The following is a 24,920-nucleotide window of genomic DNA, read 5'->3' as shown; positions in this document are numbered from 1 at the left end:
GTCTAGTCTGCCTAACCGGTGTATTGTGGGGATCTCCTGTCTTTACCTCTGGGGTTACAAACAAGCCACCGTGCTAGTCTGGCATTTCTGTGGGAGCTAAGATTTGAACTTAGATCCTCACATTTGCATGGCAACCACTTTACTCATGGATCCATCTCCATAACCCTAAGAAACTAAATTTGAAATTTGTTTTATTTTTTGAGATTATCATATAATTATATCATTTCTCCCCCTTCTTTCCTCCCTCCAAGTCTTTCTATATCCCCATTCAGACTCCTTTTCGAATCCATGGACTCAGTTTTCATTAGTTGTTGTTACAGATATAAATACAACCTGCTGAGTCTGTATGATTAAAAAAAAAATAGAATTAAAAACAAACTCATTAGAAGAAGCAACTGAGACACACAGAGATACAACGTTGCATTGGCCTCTATTCTGATAGGGCAGTGGGTTGTGGAGCCTTTGCCTGAGTTGGGCTGGCAGTGGATCACGTGCCTGGAGCCTCTCTGGAAATGTTGAAGATGTGCGTCCTTCTGATTCCACTTGCACAGCTGTACCTCACAGCTGCTGTACTTAAGGTCAGCAAAAGGCTGTGATAGCCTGACAGTATACACTGCAGCTAACTGAACGTGGGAGAATGGGAAGGAAGTAGTGGTCCATTTCTTTAATGGCTTCCCACATAGCTCATAATTGCCCTGAGGCAGTTTCCTGTCTCATGCCTATCTTTATGGCTCAATCCTAAGGATGTGTACAATGGTGCATTGTGTAGTAGTGGTTGTTGAAAAATGAGGGGAAATGTAAATTTCTTATCTGAAAGAAAATAGAGGTGACATGGATTATATTAATTTCTTCCTGCGAGGAGAGGTATGGCTGGAGGACAGGAGTGTGTAGGGTTTTGAAACATGTAAGTGAGATCATACCCCTCCCCAAAAAGAAGGGCTTTGAGTGGCAGTCAAACCGATAAAAACGTTTGGAATTGACAGCATCTACTAGAGCACCTTCTGTCTCTTAATCCTCCCACAGTAGTCAGATGAAGCCACGATTTTCGCTGCTTTTCAGATAAAGAAGCTCAGATCCATTTTTAAAAACAATTTGCATGAAATCACTTAGTGGCTGATATTATAATTGAGAACATTGAGTTGATTGTTCAAGAAATAATAACTTCATCTACCATGTGCGGATTGAAGGGTAAAGGGTAAACCCTCAAGTACTTTTTTGGTGAAATGAACTCATACTGACGAATGGTAGTGATTGGAGGCTTATTTTCTAGACTGAATTTTGCTCACCTCATTACTGCCATGAGCCACTCTCATCGGCCTACCTTAGGGTTTGGTTTCATGCTTATTAGCAGCAAATTTGCAATTCGTTAAGAAGTGGTTCAAGTCGCGATGACTTTTTGCCTAATGCAGCGTGTGGGTTGTGGCAGGGAGTCTGTTTAGAACTGTAATCTTCTTTACTGATGGGAAACAGGACAATTGGGTTTCTTCCCCAGACCTTAGAGTGGCAATTGTTTTTCTTTTTTCTCTTTCAGGACTGCCCTGTCTCCGCAAAGACCAAAAGGAGAGGTCAATGCCACATTGATAACACTGTCCCCTGCTTTCAGGAGCACTGAGCTTGTTCAGGTACAGTCACAGGAACTTTTCTAGAATGCTTTAATGGCAGTTCTACTGATTTGTTGTTTGACCTTGACAGCGTTCGCTAAAGCAGATAGAATTTAATTTAATTTTAATTATGCTAATGAGCAGCCAGGAGTTGGGGGCGTGTAGGGAGGTACTCAAGAGTTTACCACTGTCACTGGTGGTACAGATCAGAAATGGGAGAGTCATAGAACAAAAAGAACGTCTTCTAAAAGGGATTCCAGCCAACCAGAGGAACATCATGAGGAGAAAGTGGTGCTTGAAGGCTGGAAGAACCGAGGGGGGGGGGGGAAGCTGGTTTTTGCTTATAAAGAAAATAATGAATCTGCAGAAAAGAATGCATTTTTATTCCTGTAAGGCAACTAGGTAAGTAGTTTAAAGACAGATGTTGAGGTCAGAAAGTGCAAGGAAAGTTTCACACTTCAGGGACTGGCAAATTATCTGAACACTTTAGGCCACAATGAGAGCTGCTTTATAAACTGACTGGCTTGTGCACCTCCTCGCAGCTTTGTGGTTGTGAGAGGTGAGCAGGCAGAGGCTGCAGTTTCATCCTTCAGTGTTCATGACGACATCAGATGAGCTGGTGGGGAGAGAATCAGTGAAGGGTTGTATTTGAAAACTTAGCTGCATTCTAGTCTGCCTGGCTTGATTGCCCAAATGTGGCTGCGCCTGGAAAGAACAGAAAAGGACTGGTTAGCTGGGGGTGCAGGGCCAGTAATCCTCCTGGGGCAGGCTTCTCTCCCATTGGGGTTTTACTGAAGCCTTGAGACCTAGTGTGTGGCCCTACAAAGTAGGTTCCTGGGTGATGATGGCAGTCACCCCAACTTCACATCCAGATGTTAACTGTGGTTTACTCTTAGCGCGTGCTGGGAGGGGGTCAGAAAGTGTTTTTCCTGAGGCTGCTCTTGGTCTTGATAGAAGCGGACCTATTGGTGATCTGGACTGTGAAGTGTGAGTTACTGTCCGACACTTTGCAGATGGTGAAGCCGGCTGGTAGGTTGGAAGCAGTTGGGAAACAGCCTGACGTCATGGCTACAAGTGCAGGGTTTTCTCAGTTGGGTCAAAAACTCGTGCGAGTGAAACTGCCCTGCAGTGGACGTGCTCAATGAGCTCGCGGTTGCGTGTTTAAAGAAGAGCATCCACTCGGCAGATGTTTATCATATGCCTATGAGTTCAGTAACCTGTCCCTGTCCCATGTAGGTCGTAGGAATGAACAGGAGTGTGTGACCTTCAAATTAGTTACGTGTGTCACGTCTGATAAATGCTATGGAGGGACATTAAGAAGAGACAAGAAACTTGGGGCAGTGTAGGGGAGCAAGAGTTGACGTTCGGTTTTACTTGAGGTGGTCAAGAGCCTCTCTAAGTGCTATTTAAGCAGAGAGCTGAAGAGACCAGTCACAGGTCTCAGGTATGTCTGATTATCCTGTAGAGGAGATAAGAATGCAAAGGCCCTGGCCACTCCAAAGCCAGGGAGAATGACTAGAGCAGATGATCTTTAAGGACACGAGCTGCGTCTGTCTTGTGGATGAGCACTCTGTCCCCAGCATAGCATCCCAGGACTTAGTGTATTTTTGTTGATGAAACACAGGAATCCCGAAACGACAGAGGAACAGCAGTACTCATTCTCATCATGGTAAAATTTGAGATTTTTGCCTTTTGGTCATGATCATCAGCTGGTAATGCTATTGGCTTAAGAATATTTATGAATAAAAGAGTTACAACAATATATTAACTAAAAATAACCTGTTGGAAGCCTCTTATGTCCTCAAATATGTGTGGAGAAGAAGGCATGGTGGTGAGAGGGTACCACGGTGTCTTGCCCACATTTGTGTGACCAAGAATCATAGAGCTCTAGCCTGGGGTCAGAGGGAGGCATAACCTTCAAAGTCTTCTCCCTCAACCCTCAGTGACTTACTCACCAGAGGATTCATGACTTCCTAAACTAGTGTCAGCAAGCTGGAGACTATCTGCTCAAACTCTGACCCTGTTGGGGCACATTCCATATTCAAACACACCCTCTTGAGTTTTTAAACAATTGCTGAGCCGCTGGCCAAGAGTACTGAGTTCACATAGTTGAAGTAGAGAGAGCACTTGCTTTCTAAATACTTTCTTTGCAGCCGATGTGCCCAGGCTAAGTGTGTGTCTGTAGTGGACGTTTATGTTCATTAAGGTAGGTAAATGGTTCTTGACATCATATGAGTAGCTATAAAGCCTCCATCATTATACAGGTGTTTTAGAGCTCTTTGGGTTTGATGACTTACCTTGGGGGAAGAATTAAAAGGTAACTGTTTTGATGAAGAGAATAATAACTTTGAGTCTAAAGATACTTTGAGTAATAGTGATAATGATGATCTCAAGGGTTTGGGTAGACGGATTGTTCAGGAGAAGCAGCATGGAGACTCCGGAGACTCCTGGGGTTTGGGATGTGCTTCACCTGAGCCACAGTTGTTAGTTTGTTTCCCATGAAAGCCGTAGCTTTCAAAACCGGTAAAGCAGAAGAAAGGTGTTTTATGGAGGTAAACTGCCTCCACCTAACTGAAACTTCCCGTTTTCACATTCCTTCTCCGAGTGTGTTCAACATTTGAGGAGCCCCCCCCCCCCCCCAGGTGTTCTCTCTTGGCTCTCACATTGGTTAGCATGAAGATGTTTTTTTTTTTTTTTTTTTTTTCATGAGCTGTTTTATTTCTAGCCTGGATACATGCTATACCCTAGGTCATGTCACAGCACATTTATAGGAGTGCCAGGTGGCATTGGCCATTTTTAAAATGGAGTCTCATTGGCTTGGTCTAAAGTGATGGTGTTTTCTTTCATTCATCCACCCCATCTATCTTTGCATTTGTTCATACAGTATTTTTTGAGTATTTGTACTATGTCAGGACCAGAAATGACAGTGACTATACATTATCTTTCAGCTTCTGTTTAAAGGAACTTCCTGGAGTGGTGACGTAGCTACGTAGTGGAGCAAGCACATAGCATGTGCGAGATCCTGGGGACAGTCCTTAGCACCCTTCCGCCAAATATATTTCTTGGCTCTGAACTGTCTAGTTGGTATGCAAGCTCTTTGTTTCCTAATGCACTTAATCCTTTTTTGTTTTCTTCCGAGAATCTTATTTGGTTTTCATACTGAGAGGCATAGCAAGCACTTGCTTAGTAAATGTCTATTTAAGAGGAATATTAGAAATTTGGCCATCATTTGGCAGACACTCAGTACTTTAATAGGAGCCATTTAAACTCAACCTCAGAGCAGTGTTTCCTGCAGAGATAGAAATAAGAACCTGCTGGCAACATTTTTACTGTAAGGAAGTCTGGAGAAGAGTCATTTGGTGTGGAGAGATAGGTGCTAAGTCTCCAGGAGAGCTGACGGGGGGGGGGGGGGGGGTGACATCTAGAAAGGTCAGAGTCAGGTAGGTGCTGTTGGGGAAGGGGGTGAGGGGCTGGTGTGTTCTTGTTTACAGTTTCGTCTATGACTGCGTATTGTCTGCCAGGGGAGCCTGATGTGAGCTAACCTTCTTCATCGTGTGGATGCCTTTCCCAGAGTTGAGGATGTGGTAGGATTGTTCCATGCACTGCACTGGGGGAATCGTCTGAGCACTTAGTGTCCTGAGCTGGCTCATGTCAGAGCCACGGTCATGCAGCTCCAGCTTATTCTTCTAACACACTAAAAATAATTTTAGTTTGGACACGAACAGTTAGGTTATACTGTCTGATGTTCCCAGTGCACTGTCCTGAGTATCCCGAGACTTGATAAAAACTGTTTTGGTCAGTGGTTACAGGGCACTGGCTAAATCTTGAGCCTCGTGGACTTCATTCAATTTTCCCATCCTTAAAACCAAAGATGGGACTACTTAGGTTCTGCTGAACTTCTTAGGTCATCCATTACCGGCCTCACTGAATAGAACTATGTGTGTGACTCTAGTGTCTGAATGTTTCAAGTGTCTCTCTCCAAGACATTAACCCTGTCTGAGCTCCTTGTTCAGAGTTTCAAGCAAGTAGCCCAGCCCTCCCCATTCTCTCCTGTCCTTCCTTTTCACTGTTTTGTGATACAATTGATTTGATAGCATCCAAAAGGAGTGTTGCAATCAGTGATCCCAAAGCTCCTTCCATTCTCATTAGTGTCACAATAAAATGAGAGTCCTTGTGCTGAGAAGAAAGAGGAAAACACTTGAGCTCTCTGGCAGCACCCAGCAGCTAGAGCTGAATGTGCTATGGGAGTCCTGCCTGATTCCAGAGATTGCACGGCAGGCCTGTGTCTAAAGTGTCTGTCCCTGCTTGTTTTTGTTTGTTTAGGTCAAAATTAATGAGAAGGTTCTCTTGGAAACCGCAAGGGTTATTTGTACAGGCATCTCTCTATGGTGCTTTAAAAAAAAAAATCTTTACTTTTACTGGAACAAAAGTAAACAAGGTTTTTTGTTTGTTTGTTTTTTTCCCTTTTCTGAGCTCAACACTTTCTGGGGAAAGAGAAAAAAAAAAAAGAGCAGTCATATGTATTCTTAATAATAAGCGCTAACTTTGGCTTTCGTCTACCAGATTTCTCCCCCAGCTTTCATAGCGCTTTTTAAATTTTATGCCATATTCGTACTAACAGGCTTACATGCATGTGTTGGACATCAGTGCGACTCGTCATGGTTCGCCTGTACTGTCCACGCTCACTAGTTAACCAGAAGCGCTATATGAGGTGCAGGGTACATTCGTTATTCATAACCTCAGTCATAACTTGCCTTTTACTCGAGCAGGTAGTTGCCTTATGTTTGTTCCGAAACCTGAGAAAGAAACCAGCTGAGGGGGAATTTATACGAGGCCATCGGAAAAGATGTTCTCAGAAGGGTCTGAATTCTTTCCACAGTCTCAGGCGTCTTCCTCTCTGTCTTCCACATTCTCCCTTCTGGGGCCACAAGCATTGGAAATTGGTATTAAAAGAGCTTTATGGGTTGTTTTTTTTTTTTTTTTGATTGGGTTTTAGAGCCCCAATGCTCCCTTCTGGCCCCTGTGGGCACCCCCATGTATTTGCACACACACAAATAATTCAGTCTTTAACTTGGCTTTCATAGGGAGAAATTGTTGACTTGATTTACTTCTTATTAATTTATTTATTAATAAAATTTTAAGAGGGCTGGGGCTATAGCGCAGGGCCAGGCACATATCTACTGTATGTCAGGTCCTGGATTTGCTGTCTCCAAACAGAAGTTTAAGGCTTAGCTTTGTATGATACAGAGCTCAGAGCATTTTCAGCTCGGGCTCCTGTGATTCTGTGACTTGACTCTTAGCTGTCACATAGACTTCAGGTTGTGCTTTGTGCTGACTGGATTGCAGAGTCATGAATTTGCTAAACCTAGAAGAGCAGACCTGTTCTTAATCCTCCCACGTGCTCTCCTAGTGTCCTTCTCATTGTCAGCCAAGGAATTTTTTTTTTTTTGCTGAGCTGACTTGTTTCTGCTTTTCCCTTTTGGGGAGCTTCAGTGAGTTTTTTTTGTTTTTTTTTTTTTTTTTCCTGTCTGCCTTTCACTTGTTATAAGGACTTAAACGAATATTGATACAAGCATTTCTGATTCTGTAGAAACCATCTTCTATCTCTCTTTCTCTCTGTCTCTCTCTGTGTTTTAAGATTTTCTTTTTTCCTGGTAAAGAAACAAAAGGGTGACAGAGTTATCCATTTTCCTTAGTACCTGTACTCTTACAGAGTAAATGATTTTTATGGCTTAGTATGGAAAGCTAATAATTTACAATAGAATTTCTTTGGAAAATAGATCTCAAATCCAGGCAGTGGATTTGCAAGCATACCTTTGACTCATAAGGCATTGCTTCTTAAATAGTAGACCAAGGCTGGGGCTTTGGTTTGGTTCTCTCAAGTTTGCCCTAGTTTGATTTCAGAAAAGCAGAGCCCAAAGCAAGGATTTGAAAATGTGCGAATAGTTTTTTTTTTGTTTTTTTTTTTTTTTTTTTTTTATGGTCCCAGGAAGGAGCGCTGAAGGAATAGGGACAGAGGCAGTTGACAGCAGAGTGTGAGGGTTGATTGTAGACACTCTGATTCTGCCTGGGATTCCTCTCTCTGCCTGATGGGAGCTGGAGCGTTTACAGTCATACCATAGCTCTTGGTTGGGCTGTGCCCTTGACCACTTACGTGCCCTCACTTCTGGGCTGTGCTTTCTTTCTCACCAAGCTGGCAACTCTGTCTCAGAGAAGAAGGAAACAGAGGCCCTGTGCTGTCTGTGGTAAGAGCTTCCGGCTGAGGCCATTCTTCTTGGATTCCTTCACGATGGCTCTGGTTGAACACGGTTGGGCTGATGGAATAAAACAAGAGCCATCATGAGTATCTGTTCTCACTAACCCTCGTCTGGTTGACTGTGTGCAGGACAGCCAACCGTCTCAGTGAACCAAAACTATGTCTGTTAGGAGGCACCGCCTACGTACCGCTAAGAAGGGAAATACACAACTGGACATGAAAGACCTGGTGATTAGTAAGATGTTGTGTCCTTTAATGGTGTGACACACCCTATGTCAGAAACGTCAGAGTGTGGGAAAAGCACACTCAAGAACTGATGAGACATGTCATAGGATAGGCGATGTAGGACGCTATCTTGCGTGTGTGCGTGTCTTTTCATGGAAAGGTATTGGAAATAGCTAAGTGTTGTGTTACGGCATGTCAAGCGTGATTGCGCTAATGTGAAGAAACATTGGTAAGTTCTAGGTGAATTCGCAACCGTATTGCTGACATACATTCTCCACAGCGGGACGGCTCGGTAACAACCTATACAGGTGAGGATATACCCGGCTCCACAAAGCCGAGAAAGAGGCAGAGAAGTGGAGGTTGGGAGAAACCATGGCTCACTGAGCCCTGAGAGTGAATCATTGACAGTGTGCGCGGGTCAAGCATGCTGTTCGCATGCTTGTGTTTCTGTGGAATAGAGGAGCGCACAGGTCGTCAGAGCAGCTGGCTTCCTTTGATGAGTCACACACAGCCGGACCCTTAGCATACACAGAAAATATTTACGCCCGCAGTCCCTCGTCTGCCCTATCAGGGACGATGCTTCTAGCGTTGACACATTAGGGCAGATAGACACCTACTCAGTACAGGTGCGGAATTAAGATCCTGCGAAGGTATTCCCACAGAGAAAAGATGGAGACGTCCTGTCCCATAGAATGCATAATGAATAGTCCCCTGGGGTTGGAAGAGGAGAGCTTAAGTGACGATGGTGACATCATTTTGTCTCTGAAGGTTCTTCAGGGACTCAGCTGTGGTCTTTGGAGTGTTAAGAAGGTGTTTTTATTAGTGATAGAGTAAGCTGGGGCTCTCATGGCTACCTGGAGGCCTTTGGCCTGCCGTGTGAAGTAGGGTGAGTCAGATTTCCCCTCTGCACAAGTGCAAACAGTTCCTCTGAAGTGGAGGAAGCCATTGCTGTCTGTTCAAGCAATACCTCAAATATTGGAAAACAGCATCCCTCGCTTCTCTTTCTTTTAGGCCTTTTTGTGGAGGGGTTAAAACATTTAGAACTGAGCACTGGATTTTAAAAGACAGGAATTCTTACTTTTTGATTCCTGATGTAATCTCATCTTGAAACGCATTGATGGGTGGATGGTATGCCTACTGTGAAATCATTGGCATCCATCCCACAATCTGGCACAAGAGAAGCATGTAGTGAATGTATAGACACACATGTTCATAATACATATATAAACATGTATGTACACATACCGGTATGCATGTATGTATGCATATAATCAGGTATACACATGCGTATATACTTGTACACGTACATACAAATACATATATACCACATGCACACACATATGTATATACATATGTATATACGCACATATATACATACATTTATACTAACATACATATCCACGTGTGTATTCTGTTCATATCATAGATTAGTGTATAGCTTATTTTATTTTTACAAAAGATTTATTGTGCACCCATGGAGACTGCAAGAAGGCATCAGATCCGCTGGAGCTGGAGCTGCAGGTGCTCGTGAGCTGCCTGGCATGGATGCCGTGACCTGAACTTGATTCCTCTGCAAGCGCAGCAAGTGCTCTCAACCTCTGAGGCGTCTCTTTAGGGGCCGTATAACTTATTTCAGTGTTCAATCTTTGTGCAGTGTTCTGCTCTCTATTCAGAAATAGTGACTCCTAAGTACTTTTGATAATGTTTGCCCTCGCCCTTCCACGGATCGGTAGGGAGGTTACGAGATGGATTAAAGTCTCACACAATGGCAATGGCCAACTTCATTCAGAGCATCAGACGGTTCATAATGTATGGGTTAAGAGGTGTCACACGTGTAAGGTGTTCAGTCACAAGGACAAGCCACACATAGCAAAACCGTGTTTTTCCATCAAGACACGCGGATAGCAACAGCTGAAGTCCCTTATCCACCACATCTGGGAGGAGCAGGAAAGCACATTTCAAGAACAGCTTTGCGTTTGGAAGAAGCTGAGGCCACAAGATTCTTGTCCTGTTTTCTTGGACTTTTCTTACTGGCGCTCAGAATTCTCACATTCTTGGACTGTTCTGACAGAGATAAAACACTGTGCTCAAATAGGACTTTGAAAGACATTTCCTGTGAGTCACTGTGAAAAGGTAACTCCTGTGAAGTGAAGAGTGTGACTCCCAGGAGAGTGTTTCTGGAGCATCAGAGGGGCAGCAAAGGCACCAGTTGGTGTGGTGGTTTGAATAGGCTTGGTCCCCAGGAACTGGTGTGTTTGAATGCTTGGCTCTAGGGCGTGGCACTGTTAAAAGGTGTGGCCTTGTTGGCGGAAGTGTGTCACTGTGGCAGTGGGTTTTGAGGTTATGTATGATGAAGCTATGCCTAGTGTGAAACACAGTTTCCTGCTGCCGCCTGTGGATCAAGATGTAGAACTCTCGGCTCCCCCAGTAGTACCAAGTCTGCCTGCACGCTACCATGCCTCCCACTGTGATGATAATGGCCTAACTGTAAGCCATTCCCAATGACATAGTTTTCTTTATAAGAGTTGCCACGGCCATGGTGTCTCTTCACAGTTGAGTGGGCAGCCCTGAGGTCTGTGAGCTTCAAGTACAGCTCTGCAGTCTAAATCCAGCTGTGAACCTTGCATTCACTCAGGAATCGACCATTCAGAATTCCACAGTGGTCTTTTTCTCTGTTGTAATATAGTTTTGCAAGGATAGTGACTGGGAACATCCCACATGCCTCTCAGTTTTGCTTTTTATTTTCTAAATTTCATTTCGTAGAATCACAGAAGCTTCTTCAGGGACCGTGGGGTCTTCAGCCCAGCAAGCATGTGCTACCCCGCCTGCAATGTCTCCACAGTCATAGGGTTGGACAATTTCAGCTTGTGTCTGGGGATCCCCAAGTCTTGCTAGGACTCGGTGGTCCAACATCCTGTGGTGTAGGACTGTCCCTTTTGCTGTAGTGACTTAAAGATACGAGAGGATTGAGGATGTTGGTAGCAGAGCTGTCATTTTCACTGAGAACAAACCCAAGAGCCCATTGTGGAGGACGGTTGCTTGATGTTTTGGGAAAGAGAAAGAAGACCCTTTGGGTCTTCCTAAGGCTGAACATAAGAGATGGAGCTCATTCCTTTCTCTCTTCTTTCTCACACCAACCTACTTGCTGACAACCCTTGAGTGTCCTGGTGCTGAGCAAGGAGGGGCCCCTTGTACCCTAAAATCACCCCAGGCAACAGGCAGCCTCCTTGGTGGGTTGAGGCCTTTTGGCGCTTGAGAGTCCAAAGTCTAACAACTGTTCCCTGATTCTTTTGTTAATTAGTTAAGCTTAGCTCATTTAATTAAAGAAGGTATCTGCAGGGAACCAAATAGCTTATTTCTCTCATAAGGGCTTACAGCTAAAATTTTTACCCAGCCACATACTTATATTAAAACTGATAAAAGACATTTCCCTCCTCACATACTCTGTTGGTATTATATCTTTTCAGTAGCAGCAGGAGGGGTGAAGGCCAGCAGAAGAACATGTACTGAGTGTGTTTAAGCTCTAGGTTTAGTCCCCGTCTCCAGAAATGGTGCAAAACAAACCCCCTAGGCCCAGGAGTCCTCTTGGCACGAGTAGGTGGAGTCTGTACACTCCAGTTGCCTGTGAGTTGGCACAGAGAGCATAGCAGGCGTGGCTGTACGTGGCTCTGGGTTGTAAAAACGTTCTAAGAATTCTGCTCTTGGGACACTAGTTCTAGTGATTCTGGCTGACGTACAGAAATATAACTTCACTGAGATAGATTCCCACATAGAAGAATCCACATGTAGGCACATTAGCCCATAGCCCCGCTAAGGTCTCGGTTCACAGCCATCATGAAGCAGCAGGGTGAGGGGAGCTGTCTCAGACACCCACCCTTGAGGCTGCAGAGGACATCAGCCATACCTGGGAAACCCTGACCCAGCAGTGCCCAGCCCAGCTGTTTCTGAATTCTTGGTCCTCAAGTTATGAACCAGGAAAAACAGTTGTTTCAAGCTATTATGTTTTAAGGTACTTTGCTACTTTAGTAACTAGAAGACATATTAAACTAAGAAATAAAAATATTTAAAGTCAATGGTGTTGTATATCTAAGATACAGTCTGTGCTTTACTTTGCTTTTGGATAGTCTAGATAAGATTTGAACTTCTTATGATGCTTGATAAACAATGAACATTTTCTCTCCTTTTCAATACGAGGGCTAGAATCCAGGTCTTTCTGTATATGAATGAGACACTTCAACATGTTAAACCACATCTGAAGTCATTGTTTTCATGGTCAGACCCCCTCCCCCAGCTCACAAAGAATGCCTCAGCAAGTATCTGGTGAGTGCAGGCTTTGTGTCTGACATTATTCAAGATGCTAGGTGAAACCGAGCTTCAAGAAAGCAGTGGTTTCTGTCACCCATATGTCCCCAGTTCTGAGAATAACACTTGGGGTTTGCTCAGTCTTTGTCAGATGAGGAACTGTGAGATACCTGTGTGAGGTGGCCAGAACACAACTTAAAATAGATTCTGTCCTTAAAAGATTGACTGAAGGAGAGAAAAATCTAGAAACCACTTAGGGAGAGAATGGGTAAAATCACATGGAGATGTTTCTGTTTTTATTTTATTTTATTTTTTAGATTAACCAGTTAACTTGGGGCAGGGTCTTACACTACATCCGAGGCTTAACTCACTACAGTATCTTAACCTGACCTGAAACTGACAGCCATTCTTCTGTCTCAGCCTCTCAAGTTTCTGGGATTACATGTGTGACATACCAGTCCCCATTTAGATGATGGTATTTATGCATCCTGGGAAAAAGAGGAGTTGCCAGTGAAGGATTGCCATGGGAATAGGGCTGGTACTTGAAATAAGGTGTTTTTCCTCTTAATTTGTTCTTTGTTTTAAAGTAACTGAGTCTTAGGCAGACTTTGTCATCAAATATCCTTGTGGATATTACTCAGATAAAAGGAAAAGACCCTAATCTTGGAATTTGTCAGGAAAAAGAAATTAGATGTTTCCTCTTTGGGCTGGGATTATTGCTGCTTGTTTTGTGGTTTCTATGATTTCTAGACTAGTGCACCGAGTTATTCATTCATTTAAGATATCACCATCCTCTTCCTGGAAGTGGCCTGAGAAGAAAATAGCTACTCTCCTAACCAAGGAAACCTCACAAAGGCATGCAAATCAGGAGGCTCAGGCCTGGCCAATGCATATCTGAAAAGCCATATCTGAGAGCTGTCACTTCAAAGAACCAATGGGAGTCATCCCGCACTGTGATGCTGGGGGCAGTTAGTGTGGCCAGGCTGAAGGTGGGCTAAGGAGGACAGTGGCCAAAACACAGTGTTGACGTTTGGCTGCCCGGGCAGCAAAGCGCAGAAAGTGCAGCTGAACATAGGGTGAGGTAAGGGTCCCTGCTTATAGAATCCGTAGGCTGAAGGAGGGCCCACAGGCACTTATGGACCTCATAGTTAGACTACTGCAGAGGTGAGTTCCCTGGCCACGCTGGGAAGTTTTAAATTTCTTTCTCGATTTTTCTTAATCCACTGAAAGAATGTGTTTGAGTACTTACAACCTCTTCTCCATCCTGGGAAGGGTGATTAGCTATCAAATTCTTAACTCAGTCATTACAGTTATTATTCTGATCATCACTGTGTTCTCTTGTGTTTACTCTGCAACTCAAGGTGGACTTCACACATTGATTGTGGGGTGGCTGGAATGCAGTCCAATAAAACAGATGCAGGATGAAAACGAACCAGCCAAGCAATGTTTGAGTATGATGTTTATTCAGGACTGTGACATTATCAAGGGTCCACCCCAATTCACTATGTCCTAGTGAAGATATAATCGGCACAGAGAACATGAATGTTTTCCTAGAGCTCTTTCCAGTTTATTAAATTTGACTTGTGTGATTTGCTTCGTAATTGAATCTGTTTCTTAGCAGTACACTAATATTAGATAGGTTTCCTCGGAGACATGTATTGATACAGGCTGAGTCAGAGTGCTAACCCTGGTCTTAAGTGGTGTAGAGAAACCCTTAGAAAGGTGGGTTTCTTTTTATGTTGTTAAGAAACCCTGTGGAAGCAAATACAGCCAGGCACTGCACAGGTAAGGCTCGTGACCACTGTGCAGGAAAGGCTTTTAACCACTTGTGGTAAGGCTGGCCAGGCCTCTCAGGCAGGGAGGACAGCACTTCATTACAGAACTGACTTTGAAGGTGCAGGAGGGAACACAAGAAACTTTCTGGCATTTTCAAAAGTCATTTCAGGTGTGTTTTTCAAAAGGCGACTGTGGATCAGTGTACCTGGGAAAGTCCTGATCCTCTGCCAGCAATTTCACAAGCTTATGCAACTACTGAAGTGGGAACACACAGGCTCAGCTGCCAAACTCTGAAGAACTGAGGGAAGTGTGGACAGAGCCTTGTTTACAAAGGTGTCATGGATGAAGCCCTTTTTCTGAAAACATAATCTGCGCTTCTTCCAAACCACACCCAGTGCAGGTGTGCCCCTGGCTGCAGAGGCCTCATCTGCGGGAGTGCACACTGACAGTTACAATCCAGGAATGGTGGGCCGACCTCACGTGAACACTGGATGACTGATTGCCTTTCTGGTCTTTAGACTGCCTTTAGTCACGCATTTCAACAAACGTGGATTCAGCCCGCTCTGCTCACATCTGTGGCCCCATTTTCTGCCACTTTATTTTTATCTGCTTCCTTTACATTTTTCTAATTTTATGACGATGAGCCTGCTGGTAACTGACCTCCAGTGCAGCCTTCCCAGAGATCCAGGGACCTGAGAGCTGAATGTCCGGAATGGACAGCTTCATGCTCTTTGGGAAGAGATCGGGCCCAAAAGCTGGAAACCGCTTGTGTCTTCACAAGCAGTCTGAAGGTTTTTTGCCCTTCTCAAAACCTCTGAGATAAAAGCAGATAGGCAGGCTGCCTCTGTAGCTTGAGTGCTCTTGTCTCTCACACAGGACCCCCTGTGGTCTGACTGGGAGTACTGGGGGCAGAAAGAGGGCAGAGTCACAGCTTGAACCCAGCCGGAGAGCCACGGGTGTGGTGCTGCACGGGGGAAGCCCCTAAGCCGTGTAAAGTGTTGAATCCTACGTCCCCAGGCTGCCACATCGTGGGAGACCATGAGGAATTAGTGATGTAGCGTGACTTAATGGGGGAAGGTTTCTGAAAGCCTGCATGCTATCTGGGTCTTCTAGCTCCGTGTTGACGTTGTCTTTGGGACTACACAGAGGCCAGCCTCCCAAACAGGCAGTGTCTTAGCTGAATCCAGAAAGCTGCAGCGCTGCCCAGCTCTGTAAGCTCAGCCGGCTTCAGCCAGACAGCTTCCTAGTCATCGTGACTAGGAAGAGTTGGTTGTTGTTACTCATTTATTTTTTTAAGCTCGTTTAAGGACAGAGTCTGCTGTGCCCCCACCCCAGGCTCTGTTGGCCTTCATCCCACTTAATCAGGATGGTTGTATGTGGGGGAATATTAGGGTGCCTGGCTGGGAGCTGCTGCTCCAGGCCCTGCCGGGCTATGTTATAAAGCCGTATCATCTCTTTAAAGTTTAAAGAAAACAATGCTAGGTGTTTCTAGCTTCTAAAGTTTCAGAAAAGAGACTGAAACCTTGCACCTAACAGGAAGCAAAATGTTTGCACCAGAGAAACCCAGAAACTTTTGTGCTCTCTGTCAAACACACAAACAAGTGGCTCCTCTCATTTGTTTTGTGAGAGAAAGGGTGTTTGGGTCAGCTGGACCTGACTTTTTGTTGTTGTTTTGCTGCCCACAGTCTGTAGTGTAAGTACATAGCAGCCGCTCTGTACTTACCCCACACAACATTGCATGCTGTGTGGAAAACAGGGAGCAGGTTACACTGACTCTGAAACTTTAACTAAAAAACTAAAATTTTAAAAAAGAGAGAAAGGAAAAGATAAGTCACAATTTTGTAGGACTTTGAATGATACTATTACATAGTTTGACTCTTCAATTTATTTTAATTTAAATTTTAAAAAATTGGTAGGATGCTGGAAATCAAGCCAGGGTCTTGGGCATGCTGAGCACAACTAGGAGTATCCCTAAATGAAAAAAAGAAATGAAAAGGAAGGGAACAGGACTGGTTTGGGGTTTTGGCACCAGATGAATGAAAAAAAAAAAAAAAAAAAGAAACGATATAAAAAAGGGCATGACTGCTCCTAGGGATGGTGGAGGAGAAAGCTTACTGTAGATACGTGGAGAGTATATCCAGAGGCAGGGGCATCTGGAGAGTCCAGAGTGAGCGTGACCCTAAGTCATGTGAAAAGAGGAGGAAGGGAAGAGAGGAGGGGGAGAGAGAGGGACCAGGTACAGCAGCCAAGAGAGTAGACAAAAAGGTCAGTTAACCAAAATGGCTGGATTATATAGGGAAGGGAGGCTGGGGAAAGGGCAGTCCAGTCCCTGGGCTGGAGAAGTTTAGGGTAGGGTATGGACCATAGTAGAAGGGCATGATGAGATCGGGGCAGGGCTCTGGGAGGATATTTGCTGATGTGAGGTCCTGCAAGTAGGCAAGCCTGGCTGGAGCTATTATAGTTATCCAAGCTAGGGTCCTCTCTGCACCCTGAACCAGGCGGTGAGCCAGAACGGGAACAAAGCAAATGCGGGTGGCAGAGACCTAGAGGCATCCTAGATGTAATGAATTTCCTCCCACGTGTCTTCTTTTACAGGGACACTGATAACTAGGAAGGAGAAGGACCTGGCGAGGAGGCTGGGTTTTCTAGGGTTTATGACCTGCTGTCTGCCTATTGCCAGGGACCCTCTGCTATTCCATCATTCTCCCTAAAGAAGTGTTAGGGAGATTGGTGTGGGCAGTGTTCCAGTTCCGAGCTGCCTCTCCCTGCTTACCGCCATCGTCTTGGTGGCTGTTTTTTGATGTGACCTTGCCGACGACTCCTCCTGTTCCCTGTCTGCCTGGTTCAGTGGCCTCCCTCCATCTTAGCAGCCCACGCAGTGTGGCTGCAGTTAGTACTCTCTTCCGTGATGGTGACGTCTGACGTGCGCATCTCTGCCATAGCCCCAGGATTTCCCCCCTCCCTTCCAGCTTTCTCTCATGGAATCCTTCGGACTCACTGTGATTGATTGCCTTGCTCTACATCCTGTTACCTTCCCTGATATGATTGGATTGTACAGTCAGCCCTCCTGAGGACCTGTCATGGGTACCAGTGATGTCCTCCCCCTCTGAACTTCTTTCACTTATTTCCAGTTCAAGTGCAGCCCAGCTGTTTACTTCTGTTCCTGAATCCACTCATGAACTGATTTTCAGTCAACAGTTGATTTCAGCAGAACTCTTTGACAGTATTTTAAAATCTTTTTGCGGATCCCATGTTTCCAGCCTCTCACCCCTGTGCTCGACACCTGTGCCATTATCTTGTAAAGTAAAAGCTTCTTTCTGATCTCCCATCTCAGCCTAGGCATTTGTCTCCATTTCATTTTTTTTCTAGACATAGACATGCTAGGAGGATCCATGCAAGCGCTGTTTGTACATCCCCAGCCATTAGAGCTGCTGTCGTCCTTCAAACTCACAACAATTATACCAGATAAGTCTCCAGTCTCCCAGGCCTCCTGTGTGGATTCAAGAACCGGAAAACCTCCCTGTGACTACTTGGAGAAGTCTGGATGCTTGGGAGCTTCTCAGTGGCTCTGATTGGTTGTCTTGAAGGGCCAACTTTATTCAGTCTTTAGTCCCTGCCCTTATCACTCCTCCAAACATTGCCTAGAGGCTGATGAGCCAGGGTTGTATTTTATGAGCTTGCCTAAGCTCATCTATGGCAAGAGGCATGAGATGAGCCCGGCCTCCCACAAGCACAAAACTTTCTAGTATAATGGGAAATTACATGTATTTCCAGTGACTTTGCATAGATGACTTCCAGGCTTGCTACAGTGGCTTTTACAGCGCCACCTCCCCAGAAGCCTTTGCTCTTTGATTTGGACAGTGATGCCTTCCCCCCGCCCCATTTCATGCAGTAATTTTGCCACTTTCTTCCTCTTAAAGTCTTGCCTTCGCAGCTCTTTTGACCTCACTGACGCTTCTTGTTCTGCGCTGACCTGGGCCAATCCTAATGATTGCTATGATTTCATCGATAGCCCTCGGCTCAGGATTCTTAAATCTTCATTTCTCATTGACCCCTGCCTCTTGCATCCTGGTTTTTGTTGTTATGTGTTTGCTCATCCTTGTGTTTGGCATTTTGCTTAATCAGTTCAGTTTATAATGACAAACAGTATTGCGTATATTATGTGCCTTCCCTTAAGGATGGGACTTTTCTTTTTCTCTTCCTCATTCCTAAACATGTTATCTCAAAAAACAGATACTTCGATAACAAAGAGCTTATTCAATTTCTCTTACCGCTAGGTCCTGTCGTATGACTAAAAGCTGGCACATGCATGTGCCTATGTATATGTGTGTACCTAAGGTACACATGTGTGCATTTGTGTACCAGAGAGAGAGGGAGAAAGTGAGAGTGATAGAGACAGAGTTAGATTGACTTAGGAGCCTTCCAGGAGGTCCAATAAAAAGACAGCTGTTCAGCTAAGAGCCTCACCTTCACTGGGTTCGTCACCTTCTTCTGGCCCCAACATTGAAGATGACAGAGTTCTGAAGCTGTCTGGGACCCCGTAGAGGTCTTGGAACCCAGGGTAAAAAGATGCTGGGCACTTTATGCCCACAGAGCTGACCAGTCAATTTTGGAAAGTCTGTCTGTGGCTTTTCATGTGATAAGTAGTTTAATTCAGGATGTTATAGCAAATTATCCCAAACTGAGTAACTTATAAACAACAGAAGTTTTATTATTATTATTACTACTATTATTTTGTTTTTCAAGACAGGGTTTCTCTGTGTAGCTTTGGCTACCCTGGACTTGCTTTTTTTAGACCAGGCTGGCCTCTAACTCAGTGATCCGCCTGCCTCTCCCTCCCTGATTGCTGGCATTAAAGGTATGTGCCACTGTGCCCGGCTAAGAGCAGAAGTTTATTTCTCATTATTTTGGAGGCTGGACAGTCCACTGTTAGGGTGTTTCAGGTTTGGTGTCCGGTGAAGGCCCTCTGCCACAGATGGTGTTCTCTCTATTTTTACACTGAACAGCAGGCTAATCCTTTTCGTGGACTAATCACCACTGAGACATCTCATCTAATCCATCACAGGGGTGATTAGGTGTCATCCTGTGACCGGGGAGGTAAGGATGGGGACACAGGTGCCCAGACCATGGCAGCCGCCAAGCTCTTGTTTATTTCTCCTTTCGAGAGTAGATGGGTGCCTCTGTTAATTCCAGCCAAATACGTCTCCTTACAGCTATGCCTGCTCTTGTCCCCTGAGCAGAACACCGTGCCATCGTTCCTTCCCCCATCACTGGCCACACCCATTTTATGGGATATACTTTGGGAACATCATTTGATCTTACAATATCCACAGGTTTGTTCACGTTAAACAGTGTGGCTGATCAAAGCCGGGGTGACATGTGACACGGGAACTCGTGTTTTCTTAGTGGAAACAGCATTCACTCCCAGCTAGTTTAGAGAGTCACGTGGCAGGAAGTAGCTGCTGGGAGAGGCGTCATAGCCTGTAGCACTGTGAACCGAGCAGCGTGCTTCCAGGTACATAGAGCGTCGCACAGGTCTGTGGCTGTGTCAGCATGTGCGCTTTGTTCCCCGATGTACTGTTTGAGCAAGACACCGGAAACAGCCTAAATGTCTGGGAACAATGTGAACAATAACTGTGTATCTCACCAGTACAGCTAAAAGGAAACAGCCACAGTTACATGTGTCATTATGGGCAAAACTGAAGAATAATGTGCAAAAGTTTAAGTTGATGATTACGTATGCTGTGAAGTCATTACTTAAGATGAAAATTATTCACAGACGTCTTACAACTGCTGGCCACACCCCTACCGGAGGCTTCTTTAGCTTTCTCTGAGTATGCTGTTAGGAATTCCGTTCTTCCCGTTTTAACTCACTTTTCACCGTGGTACCAGTCTGTTTTGCTGTGTGTGGGTCAGTGCAGGCAACAGTAGCCTCCAGTGTGTGTCACAGTCCTCTTCCTCAGCCTGTATTCACCAGGTCTCCAGTCATACTCTCCTTCCCTCTCACCTCAAGTCCCGGTGCCCACTCGCACCAGCTGTGACTGGAATGACTCTGCATCATCTTACCTTCTCTTTTTTTTTTATCTGGCAGAAGCCTTCATAGAAATCTTCAAAGCCCAGCGCCAGGGTCCCTTTTTCTAGAACTTTCCCATTTGGGCCGGACTTGGTTGTTTACTTTCCCTCAGATGTGCAGAACTTCACTCTCACTGGCGGTTTAAGACCGTGGCTCACCGTGCTGAAGTTTCACCTTGGTAAGAGCATCCCGAGGCCCCGGGGCCCTTTGCCAGGTTATTGTACTGCCATAGCCACTAAAGGTTGCCTTGCAAGACTTCGTTCATCTCTTACAAGTTGTGAGAGGAATAATCGTCCCTGAATGAACAGTTTTCTTTCCTTACCTGGGCTCTGGTTGAAAATCTCTTACGGACGGACACTGAGCCTCATAAGGAGGACTTTTCAAATCCAGTTTTGAGGAAAACACTAAGCCTCAGGCTCCTTCATCGCAAAGTTGGCAGAGGTTGGTGGTGTCTTAGTGGGTAGTGGAAATAATCATGCTGATGCCTCTTCAACCAAGAGGAATCTCAGAGTGAATTAAGTAGAAACAAAGGGATTAAGTAGAAACAAAGGGAGACCATGCTGACCCCGTGCTGTGGACTGAACCCAGTTCTGGGTACACGTGAGGCTGGCACTAACTGTGCCATCGCTTAGTCCCTTTTGACAGTTTGTAACTTGAGAAGGCCTCTGACTACCTTGCCCAGCCCTGTCACTTCCCTCTGTAGCCCAAGCAGCCTTTGGACGTAGCATCTTCCCGTTGAAGCCTCCCTAGTAGCAGGGATATAGGCCTGGCTGCCACACCCTCGTCTTCCTCCCTCTTCTTTTCTTCCTCCTTTTCCCCTTCTGCCTTACTAATGCTGTTTTTGTTCACTGCAAGATAAATACCGGAAAATAAAAAATAAGATTTATGGAAGGCAATTAAATATCAATTTTTTGATAGCCGGCAGGAGCATTCCCAAATGCATCAGTGCCTTGCATGAAAAAAGAGGTCATTCTATAAATGCTCCAACAACAACAAAAAAAACCCCTATATACTGTGTCACTCACTAGTTGCCATTCTTGTGAAGTTCAGGCAGAATGGCAACTGAATTGTCTAACCCTCAGGTGTACTGCCTAGTGACCTCCAGATCAAGAGATGGATCATCTTCAGCTATGGTTGTGGGAGTTTATTGTAGATAAAAGGGAGAGTATAGCCAGGGGAAGAGACATCCAAAGTGGACATGACCTGACTGAGTTGGACCATGTGAGGAGAGGGAGAGTGGCTACTGACCAAGATGGGTGGCCTGGGACAAGAGACTGGCATAGCCTAAGTGATTGAGGGCCAGAGGAGCTGCAGGGAGGGAAGTCCAGCCAGTAGCTGGGCTGAGTTCATGGTAGAGGATGGGGTATGCCAGCCATGTGGGCTCCTTAACAGGTAGAGACTGAGAGATACTGGGAGCACCTGGCGGCCAGCACCCACCTTGATCTGTTAATGGTAATCTCAGCCATTTGTCCTGGGTTTGAGGCCTAACACTTGTGGGATATGTAATTATTTTAAATACCTCTCTTTTGTGCCTGCTTTATTATTTTAGTGGGTATTGTATAGACTCTGCTGTAAGAGCACCATCAACCGTTTAACCACTTTCTGTAGCTCTTTTTCTCTTCTCTTCTCTTCTCTTCTCTTCTCTTCTCTTCTCTTCTCTTCTCTTCTCTTCTCTTCTCTTCTCTTCTCTTCTCTTCTCTTCTTTTTTCACACTACTATAAGCATGAGCAGCAACCTTGGCCGTATTTTTTTCAAAAGGTCTTCAAAGAGAACAGACCACACTGTAAGGTCCCTGTGATGTCCCCCAATGGCTACACACAATTCTGAAGGCCATGCATTACATGAAACGGATGAACCTGTACAACAGAGATAAAGTCGGAGAAGTGGTCTTTTATGCGTTCCGATCTGCTTACTTCAAAAAGCCTAAGTGTTGAACCGTGGGCAAGGAATAGATAGATGGCAGGTGAGAGCTGACTTAATCCAACTTGTACGTACTACGTACTGTTACAGGGCTTTTCAAGGGCGACCAACACCTAGTGACTACCCACTGGTGGAAGCTATCTGGCAAGTTCAGATTTACAGTCTCCATCTAGAGACTAAGTCCTTTGGAACAGTTAGCCAAGTCACCCTGGTATTGGTCCTTGTGATTTCCAAACTGAATTTTGAGAGCAGTCTGGGCACCACTGAGATGGTTCTGCACTTTGTTTCCTTCTCGGTGTTTGGGAGTAAAGAGATGGGTGGTTTTAGTAAATCCTGCGTTACGTGCGTGTTGTCTTCTGTCTGGCACAGCAGGCACCTTCTTCTCTCTCGCAGGTGATGAAGGTGTTTTGTTGACAAGCACTTCACTCCTATTCTTTTACAGAAAATGCTGTCTTTGATCCAAGGAATTTGATTGTCCTTAAAGCTTATGACTCAGACACGCGAAAGGATTATAATGAAAAGATTATTGCTTTCCAGACACCCAGCAAAGGAGACTTACACTTAACAGTAGGATCAGTGTTGAGCATGCTGTACTTATCTGTGTGATTTTCAAAATAAAGACCTGCTGAGATGATTGATACAGGTGTCTTTCAAATGAGGCCTATCCTGAGGGGTGAGATTTGGCTTTTATATAAAAACAACAGTCTAGCATGACCTTCTGTCCCATTTTCTGGGATCCTACATTTGGTTCCAGCTGAGAAAATTATGTTCTCACAAATTTCCGTTTTAAAATGATTACACATCAGGTCTAACTCTCTCCGTGTGGGCATGTGTGTGCATGCACGCGCGCGCGCGCACACACACACACACACACGAACACACCAACAATCTCACTATTTATTGTTTTAGGCTTTCTATTTTTCCAGACAATGCTCATGACGATCTTATTTATGTCTCATGACACTTCCAGTTGACATACTGAAGTTTGATAGCACAAGCCAAAACTTATGACTTAAACATCAGCCTACGATCAGAACTGGGAACATAAGAGAATTACCTGCCTCTTGTAATTTATAGAATAGCAAATTTTCCTTACAGTTTTTTTTTAACAGTCTGTGTGTATATATCCTGTAAAATTTGTCACATGCTGTTCTTTCCTTTTTCTGAGCTTTGCCTTCCTCATCTTATCCATGGAGCTATTTATAGGAAAAGTTGGCGTTATGCCAACAAGTCCACAGTTTATTGTTTTAGGGTTGCTATTTATTCCATGCATAATACTCATGAAGATCGTACATAGCTGTGTGTGTGTGTGAGAGAGAGAGAGAGAGAGAGGCACACATGTGGAGGTCATAGGCATCTTTTGGGACTCAGTTTTCTCTGACCGTGTGTGGTTCAGGAACTGAACTTAGGGAGCATGGTTTGGTAACAAGCAACTTCACCCGATGAACTGTCTCACTGGCCCACAATTTCCCTTTTCTCTAAGAAGCTTACAGTATTGTGCAGTGACTCGTTTTTCTCTGGAATAGAAGTAGAATGGGAAATATAAATATGAAATAGAAGTAGAATGGGCCAAGGATCTGCCCCGGGAATTAGGTTAGCGTGTGCCTGTCACTGTCCTTGTTGATGTCTGAGGGTTTTGTCCTTATCTTCTCCATAATTACTCATACACGAAGGAAAATATTATACACATACAATTATAGAGTAAACGTGGGGACCAAATCGGAGTCCACTGGGAGGAAAAAACATTTCTAAGTAGGCTTGTGTAGTTGCTTCTTCTCTTCATGGGTCTGCTCTTTCTGACACCAGGATAGTGTTAATGAATGAATGATGAAGCTGACATGCCTGTTAGCCTCAGTCAGAGCTTTTGGTGGTCCTCATGGTCTGTGACTGGATGCTCCTGTCCTCCTGAGTCTCCATTTTAACCTTGTGCTATGAACCTCCCTCTCAGCTGAGCTGTGCTTTGTAGACATCTGTTGGCTCGGCCTGTTGTCATTCTGTGAGTCATTGCTGGCCTTATTAAACTATTTTGGGCAGCAGCCTGTCCATTCTCCTCCCATGAACCGTGAAGCCTGGATTTGCTGCAGCAGCTTTGGTTGTCCCGTGTGGAATTTGAATGTGAAGGGAAGGCAGTTTGTGGCGAGGCATTTCACCTCAGAACAGTGGGCAGTCTGCATGCTGGGGCCACTTTCGGTGTGAAATCTTTCTTTTGTTTTGAAAAGCAGTGTCAGAAATGCCATTCTTGACTTGTGTGTGCACCTCAAATGCCTGTCAGTGTGTCAAGTTGGGGTGTTACAACAAAATACCACAAATCGCTTAGCTTAAAAAGAACAAAAATTTATTTCTTACTGTGCCAAAGACTAGAAAGCCCAAGACCAATGTGCCAGCCAGAGTGGCATCTCCTGAGAGCTTGTTTCTTGATTCATAGGTGGTACCTCCTTGGAGTGTCCTTGTGGGGCATAAGGGGCAGGTGACCCTCTAGGGCCCCTTTTTGGGTATGGTACATTGATTTTTATCTTTAAGAGCTTTGCCTTCCTAACCTAATTGATGCTTCCCCCCCATTGCCATCAGATGGCCAGTAAGATTTTACCTTATTAGGAGAAGATCGAGACCCCTGTTCCCCCTTCCTCCGTTCATTTTTCTTTGCATATTTTACACTGTCCTCATAGATGTTGGTGCTCACTCATGCATGCAAGCCTGCCTCAAGTCCATGGCCCATAGTGTGGCCTTTCCAGGAAAGACAGTGGAGGATTCAGTGATGAAGGTGGCC

General features: G+C 44.9%; 1 protein-coding gene across 2 annotated transcripts in view; it reads left to right on the top strand.

The window, feature by feature from the left end:
• Positions 1-24,920, top strand: part of Osbpl3 (oxysterol binding protein like 3) — a 164,026-nt gene that overhangs the window by 22,071 nt on the left and 117,035 nt on the right. For both annotated transcript variants that reach the window (XM_055611789.1, XM_055611784.1), the window contains exon 2: positions 1,532-1,622. The gene's annotated coding sequence lies outside the window, so the exon portion shown is untranslated. The remainder of the gene's footprint in view (positions 1-1,531; positions 1,623-24,920) is intronic.

Source organism: Psammomys obesus, unplaced genomic scaffold, assembly GCF_907164565.1.
Source record: "Psammomys obesus unplaced genomic scaffold, mPsaObe1.curated_primary_1811, whole genome shotgun sequence".
In the NCBI taxonomy this organism is placed as follows: Eukaryota; Metazoa; Chordata; class Mammalia; order Rodentia; family Muridae; genus Psammomys; species Psammomys obesus.
This window is presented reverse-complemented; position numbering and strand designations above follow the sequence as displayed.